Source organism: Schistocerca gregaria, unplaced genomic scaffold (assembly GCF_023897955.1).
Source record: "Schistocerca gregaria isolate iqSchGreg1 unplaced genomic scaffold, iqSchGreg1.2 ptg001171l, whole genome shotgun sequence".
Classification (NCBI taxonomy): Eukaryota; Metazoa; Arthropoda; class Insecta; order Orthoptera; family Acrididae; genus Schistocerca; species Schistocerca gregaria.
In genome coordinates this window covers 42,501-50,000 of record NW_026062501.1, presented here as the reverse complement: position 1 = coordinate 50,000, position 7,500 = coordinate 42,501, and the positions used below count along the sequence as shown (strand labels likewise).

At 53.6% G+C, this 7,500-nt stretch overlaps 3 non-coding genes across 3 annotated transcripts in view; all 3 read left to right on the top strand.

Moving 5' to 3' along the window:
- Positions 1-3,707: 3,707 nt before the first annotated feature.
- LOC126329328 (small subunit ribosomal RNA) lies at positions 3,708-5,600 on the top strand. The gene has a single exon (XR_007562208.1). It is a non-coding gene; the product is annotated as a small subunit ribosomal RNA (ribosomal RNA).
- A 362-nt stretch (positions 5,601-5,962) lies between these two features.
- On the top strand, positions 5,963-6,117 carry LOC126329343 (5.8S ribosomal RNA). The gene has a single exon (XR_007562222.1). It is a non-coding gene; the product is annotated as a 5.8S ribosomal RNA (ribosomal RNA).
- A 188-nt stretch (positions 6,118-6,305) lies between these two features.
- The window catches only part of LOC126329342 (large subunit ribosomal RNA), a 4,222-nt gene continuing 3,027 nt past the window's right edge, over positions 6,306-7,500 (top strand). The window contains exon 1 of the ribosomal RNA XR_007562221.1: positions 6,306-7,500. This exon is cut by the window's right edge and continues 3,027 nt beyond it. This is a non-coding gene — a ribosomal RNA (large subunit ribosomal RNA).

The following is a 7,500-nucleotide window of genomic DNA, read 5'->3' as shown; positions in this document are numbered from 1 at the left end:
TGTACCAGTTTATCGCTTAACCTAACTGTGGCTGTACCAGTTTATCGCTTAACCTAACTGTGGCTGTACCAGTTTATCGCTTAACCTAACTGTGGCTGTACCAGTTTATCGCTTAACCTAACTGTGGCTGTACCAGTTTATCGCTTAACCTAACTGTGGCTGTACCAGATTATCGCTTAACCTAACTGTGGCTGTACCAGATTATCGCTTAACCTAACTGTGGCTGTACCAGATTATCGCTTAACCTAACTGTGGCTGTACCAGATTATCGCTTAACCTAACTGTGGCTGTACCAGATTATCGCTTAACCTAACTGTGGCTGTACCAGATTATCGCTTAACCTAACTCAATTTGTCCCTTAACCTAACTCAATTTGTCCCTTAACCTAACTCAAGTTGTCCCTTAACCTAACTCAATTTGTCCCTTAACCTAACTCAATTTGTCCCTTAACCTAACTCAATTTGTCCCTTAACCTAACTCAAGTTGTCCCTTAACCTAACTCAAGTTGGTCCTTAACCTAACTCACTCAAGTTGTCCCTTAACCTAACTCAAGTTGTCCCTTAACCTAACTCAAGTTGTCACTTAACCTAACTCAATTTGTCCCTTAACCTAACTCAATTTGTCCCTTAACCTAACTCAATTTGTCCCTTAACCTAACTCAATTTGTCCCTTAACCTAACTCAATTTGTCCCTTAACCTAACTCAAGTTGTCCCTTAACCTAACTCAAGTTGTCCCTTAACCTAACTCAAGTTGTCCCTTAACCTAACTCAAGTTGTCCCTTAACCTAACTCAATTTGTCCCTTAACCTAACTCAATTTGTCCCTTAACCTAACTCAAGTTGTCCCTTAACCTAACTCAATTTGTCCCTTAACCTAACTCAATTTGTCCCTTAACCTAACTCAATTTGTCCCTTAACCTAACTCAATTTGTCCCTTAACCTAACTCAATTTGTCCCTTAACCTAACTCAATTTGTCCCTTAACCTAACTCAAGTTGTCCCTTAACCTAACTCAAGTTGTCCCTTAACCTAACTCAAGTTGTCCCTTAACCTAACTCAAGTTGTCCCTTAACCTAACTCAATTTGTCCCTTAACCTAACTCAATTTGTCCCTTAACCTAACTCAATTTGTCCCTTAACCTAACTCAATTTGTCCCTTAACCTAACTCAATTTGTCCCTTAACCTAACTCAAGTTGTCCCTTAACCTAACTCAAGTTGTCCCTTAACCTAACTCAAGTTGTCCCTTAACCTAACTCAAGTTGTCCCTTAACCTAACTCAAGTTGTCCCTTAACCTAACTCAATTTGTCCCTTAACCTAACTCAAGTTGTCCCTTAACCTAACTCAAGTTGTCCCTTAACCTAACTCAATTTGTCCCTTAACCTAACTCAATTTGTCCCTTAACCTAACTCAATTTGTCCCTTAACCTAACTCAATTTGTCCCTTAACCTAACTCAATTTGTCCCTTAACCTAACTCAAGTTGTCCCTTAACCTAACTCAAGTTGTCCCTTAACCTAACTCAAGTTGTCCCTTAACCTAACCCACGTTGTCCCTTAACCTAACCCACGTTGTCCATTAACCTAACCCACGTTGTCCCTTAACCTAACCCACGTTGTCCCTTAACCTAACCCACGTTGTCCCTTAACCTAACCCACGTTGTCCCTTAACCTAACCCACGTTGTCCCTTAACCTAACCCACGTTGTCCCTTAACCTAACCCACGTTGTCCCTTAACCTAACCCACGTTGTCCCTTAACCTAACCCACGTTGTCCCTTAACCTAACCCACGTTGTCCCTTAACCTAACCCACGTTGTCCCTTAACCTAACCCACGTTGTCCCTTAACCTAACCCACGTTGTCCCTTAACCTAACCCACGTTGTCCCTTTGCCTAACATAGTTCACTGCTCGGAATCTCTGGTGTCGTTGTTATCCTCATGTAGATGTCTTGCGAGTGTTGCTTACTTTCCACATATTCCTGCTATCCACTGTCAATTGTACTGCAATAGGACTATATCGCCGACCCCCCCCTCCCCCCCCTCTGTCCCCCTCTGTCCCCCTCTTTGTGTCTCTGTCCTCTCAAGCTGGTCGGTCTGGCGTTTGAGTGTTAAATGAGCCTCGCAGCTGTTCAGTTGCATTCAGATGTCGACGCCCTCAGTGTACGTCGTGGTATGGTCTGTGTCCATTGTCCGCTGATGTCGTACGCGTAACCCACACGCTGTACCGATCATCGGTCGTTACGTACAGAGTGAAGTAGTGTGATACGTGTGACCGTACGCTGGCTGTGCCCAACGGTGTCGAATCTCAATTTCCATATGTTGTGCTTGATGCTACTTGTCTCGTCTCCCAATAACAGCTAGGTTGCACTGTGGTACGCCGTAGAGGCGTGTGGGAGGAACGTACGAACGCATTGTATGTCACCCTGGGTCGCTGGGGGTGGTGGTGCGGTGAGTCAGGTCAGGTCAGGTCAGCGTGAGCCGTCTGATGTAGTGACGCGTGTATTCCGACTTTGTCGTATTGCCTCACACAAAGTGCTACCCTGGTGGACCGCGTTCCATATCTGGGACATGCCGCAGATGCCGGTTGACAGTGGATCGCGGAAGGTACATCGCATACGTGCGCGGGCCACCTTCCACGTGTTCTCTTCTGCACATGTCGCAGTGTGTATGTGGTCTGATGTAGCGTGTCGTGACACATGACATCCTGGCATGCAAGAATTGTTGAATTCGCAAATGTAGGTGGACATCTACGTTTACTGCCCAAGATACGCAAATGAACTGGAAATCCGTTGTTGAGCGGTTGTTCACGCTGGAGGTGAATCTGTGATGGCGACGATCGGTACAGCTATTAACCGGTTGTTTCAGCGGTACCCGCCACATCCACACGCGTGACTAGGCCCATGTGGGTATGAAGCGATACGCGGCGGTGGCTTGGTGGGACTGTTCCCGGCCGGTGAAGGGGGGCCGCCCGGCGTGTTGGCCGCGCGCTGCGTGGGCGCACGCGCAACAGGCGGCTGGTGGGGGGCGCCGAGTGGCAGGAGCGCCAGCCGACGGGCCCGGCAGGCGGCGCAGCTACGCTGCGGCGCACCCTGCACGCGGCGCCTGGCGGCCAAAGTTGGTTCAGCCGAGCCCGGTGCGAAGCGCGGTGGACATCTGCAGTGTGCTGGTCTGATTGAGGACTGTGTGCGTTGAGGATGCGCCGCCGCCTGGCACTCGGCGCCGCGACGCCGTCTGCTGCTCGGTCGCCCCAGCGGTTCTCGCAGGTGGTTTGTATCGCAGTTGTGCGGACGTGTTGGCGCGTGCGCTGTGCTGGGAGAGTTCGCTTCTGCACCCAAGTGGGGCTTTGCCCTTGTGTGGCGCTGGCGTTGGAGCTGCCGGTCACCATAGGTGGCGCGTGTTGTCTCCCGCCGGCAATGCCACGACAGCACGCTCCCGGGCCTCTGTCGGCAGCGGCAAGCTCAGTTGGGAGCAAGGGTGTTCGCACTAAAACCGTCTACTCGCCTAACTCCGGGCGATTGCGCCTCTCTCGAAACCGACCAAGTACCTAGGAAGGCGCTGCGCGCCGCCGGGACCTGAGAGGGTTTCGAGGTGTATCGTGCAGGGGAGCTCGGCCTCCTCCTGTTTGCAGAATAATTGAGCGGACGCTTGCGTGTTCGCGCGGGCCCCCGGGACACACTCCCGGGCGGCCGGCTGCTCAGCTCTAGTTGACGCAGCTCCCTGGTTGATCCTGCCAGTAGTCATATGCTTGTCTCAAAGATTAAGCCATGCATGTCTCAGTACAAGCCGCATTAAGGTGAAACCGCGAATGGCTCATTAAATCAGTTATGGTTCCTTAGATCGTACCCACGTTACTTGGATAACTGTGGTAATTCTAGAGCTAATACATGCAAACAGAGTCCCGACCAGAGATGGAAGGGACGCTTTTATTAGATCAAAACCAATCGGATTGGCTTGTCTGGTCCGTTTGCCTTGGTGACTCTGAATAACTTTGGGCTGATCGCACGGTCCTCGTACCGGCGACGCATCTTTCAAATGTCTGCCTTATCAACTGTCGATGGTAGGTTCTGCGCCTACCATGGTTGTAACGGGTAACGGGGAATCAGGGTTCGATTCCGGAGAGGGAGCCTGAGAAACGGCTACCACATCCAAGGAAGGCAGCAGGCGCGCAAATTACCCACTCCCGGCACGGGGAGGTAGTGACGAAAAATAACGATACGGGACTCATCCGAGGCCCCGTAATCGGAATGAGTACACTTTAAATCCTTTAACGAGTATCTATTGGAGGGCAAGTCTGGTGCCAGCAGCCGCGGTAATTCCAGCTCCAATAGCGTATATTAAAGTTGTTGCGGTTAAAAAGCTCGTAGTTGGATTTGTGTCCCACGCTGTTGGTTCACCGCCCGTCGGTGTTTAACTGGCATGTATCGTGGGACGTCCTGCCGGTGGGGCGAGCCGAAGGGGTGCTTTCGCGTCCCGAGGCGGACCCCGTTTAAATCCTACCAGGGTGCTCTTTGTTGAGTGTCTCGGTGGGCCGGCACGTTTACTTTGAACAAATTAGAGTGCTTAAAGCAGGCAAGCCCGCCTGAATACTGTGTGCATGGAATAATGGAATAGGACCTCGGTTCTATTTTGTTGGTTTTCGGAACCCGAGGTAATGATTAATAGGGACAGGCGGGGGCATTCGTATTGCGACGTTAGAGGTGAAATTCTTGGATCGTCGCAAGACGAACAGAAGCGAAAGCATTTGCCAAGTATGTTTTCATTAATCAAGAACGAAAGTTAGAGGTTCGAAGGCGATCAGATACCGCCCTAGTTCTAACCATAAACGATGCCAGCCAGCGATCCGCCGCAGTTCCTCCGATGACTCGGCGGGCAGCCTCCGGGAAACCAAAGCTTTTGGGTTCCGGGGGAAGTATGGTTGCAAAGCTGAAACTTAAAGGAATTGACGGAAGGGCACCACCAGGAGTGGAGCCTGCGGCTTAATTTGACTCAACACGGGAAACCTCACCAGGCCCGGACACCGGAAGGATTGACAGATTGATAGCTCTTTCTTGATTCGGTGGGTGGTGGTGCATGGCCGTTCTTAGTTGGTGGAGCGATTTGTCTGGTTAATTCCGATAACGAACGAGACTCTAGCCTGCTAACTAGTCGCGTGACATCCTTCGTGCTGTCAGCGATTACTTTTCTTCTTAGAGGGACAGGCGGCTTCTAGCCGCACGAGATTGAGCAATAACAGGTCTGTGATGCCCTTAGATGTTCTGGGCCGCACGCGCGCTACACTGAAGGAATCAGCGTGTCTTCCTAGGCCGAAAGGTCGGGGTAACCCGCTGAACCTCCTTCGTGCTAGGGATTGGGGCTTGCAATTGTTCCCCATGAACGAGGAATTCCCAGTAAGCGCGAGTCATAAGCTCGCGTTGATTACGTCCCTGCCCTTTGTACACACCGCCCGTCGCTACTACCGATTGAATGATTTAGTGAGGTCTTCGGACTGGTACGCGGCATCGACTCTGTCGTTGCCGATGCTACCGGAAAGATGACCAAACTTGATCATTTAGAGGAAGTAAAAGTCGTAACAAGGTTTCCGTAGGTGAACCTGCGGAAGGATCATTACCGACTAGACTGCATGTCTTTCGATGTGCGTGTCGTGTCGCGCAACACGCTACCTGTACGGCAGTGGCCGTGCGCCGCGTGCGGAACCACGCGTGCCTCTCAAAACTAGCGGAAGTGTTGTTGTTGTGTGGTACGAGCGCTGAAGCTCTGGAGCGGCTGGCCTGCGGTACCTGGCGCCTGGCGCCGGTTTTGAATGACGTTCGCCCGAGTGCCTGTCCGCTCCGGTGTGGAGCCGTACGACGCCCATCGGCTGTGAGGCCGTTGGACACAAAAAAAATAGTGGAACAGGGGCCGTCAGACGCCTCAGTCCCGCAAATGCTACTGTCTTGAAAGAGACAGTGGGAGACTGAAAAGGAAAAGATCACCCAGGACGGTGGATCACTCGGCTCGTGGGTCGATGAAGAACGCAGCAAATTGCGCGTCGACATGTGAACTGCAGGACACATGAACATCGACGTTTCGAACGCACATTGCGGTCCATGGATTCCGTTCCCGGGCCACGTCTGGCTGAGGGTCGGCTACGTATACTGAAGCGCGCGGCGTTTGTCCCGCTTCGGAGACGTGGGAGTGTCGTGGTCGCCTGTGTGGCCGGCCGCGTCTCCTTAAACGTGCGATGCGCGCCCGTCGCCTGGCGGTTCGCATACCGGTACTTTCTCGGTAGCGTGCACAGCCGGCTGGCGGTGTGGCGTGCGACACCTCGTACAACGACCTCAGAGCAGGCGAGACTACCCGCTGAATTTAAGCATATTACTAAGCGGAGGAAAAGAAACTAACAAGGATTCCCCCAGTAGCGGCGAGCGAACAGGGAAGAGTCCAGCACCGAACCCCGCAGGCTGCCGCCTGTCGTGGCATGTGGTGTTTGGGAGGGTCCACTACCCCGACGCCTCGCGCCGAGCCCAAGTCCAACTTGAATGAGGCCACGGCCCGTAGAGGGTGCCAGGCCCGTAGCGGCCGGTGCGAGCGTCGGCGGGACCTCTCCTTCGAGTCGGGTTGCTTGAGAGTGCAGCTCCAAGTGGGTGGTAAACTCCATCTGAGACTAAATATGACCACGAGACCGATAGCGAACAAGTACCGTGAGGGAAAGTTGAAAAGAACTTTGAAGAGAGAGTTCAAAAGTACGTGAAACCGTTCTGGGGTAAACGTGAGAAGTCCGAAAGGTCGAACGGGTGAGATTCACGCCCATCCGGCCACTGGCCCCCGCCCTCGGCAGATGGGGCCGGCCGCCCGCGCGGAGCAATCCGCGGCGGGGTCGTGTCCGGTTGCCTTTCCACTCGCCGCGGGGTGGGGCCGTTCCGGTGTGCGGTGGGCCGCACTTCTCCCCTAGTAGGACGTCGCGACCCGCTGGGTGCCGGCCTACGGCCCGGGTGCGCAGCCTGTCCTTCCGCGGGCCTCGGTTCGCGTCTGTTGGGCAGAGCCCCGGTGTCCTGGCTGGCTGCTCGGCGGTATATCTGGAGGAGTCGATTCGCCCCTTTGGGCGCTCGGGCTCCCGGCAAGCGCGCGCGGTTCTTCCCGGATGACGGACCTACCTGGCCCGGCCCCGGACCCGCGCCGCTGTTGGCTCGGGATGCTCTCGGGCGGAATAATCGCTCCCGTCAGCGGCGCTTCAGCTTTGGACAATTTCACGACCCGTCTTGAAACACGGACCAAGGAGTCTAACATGTGCGCGAGTCATTGGGCTGTACGAAACCTAAAGGCGTAATGAAAGTGAAGGTCTCGCCTTGCGCGGGCCGAGGGAGGATGGGGCTTCCCCGCCCTTCACGGGGCGGCGGCCTCCGCACTCCCGGGGCGTCTCGTCCTCATTGCGAGGTGAGGCGCACCTAGAGCGTACACGTTGGGACCCGAAAGATGGTGAACTATGCCTGGCCAGGACGAAGTCAGGGGAAACCCTGATGGAGGTCCG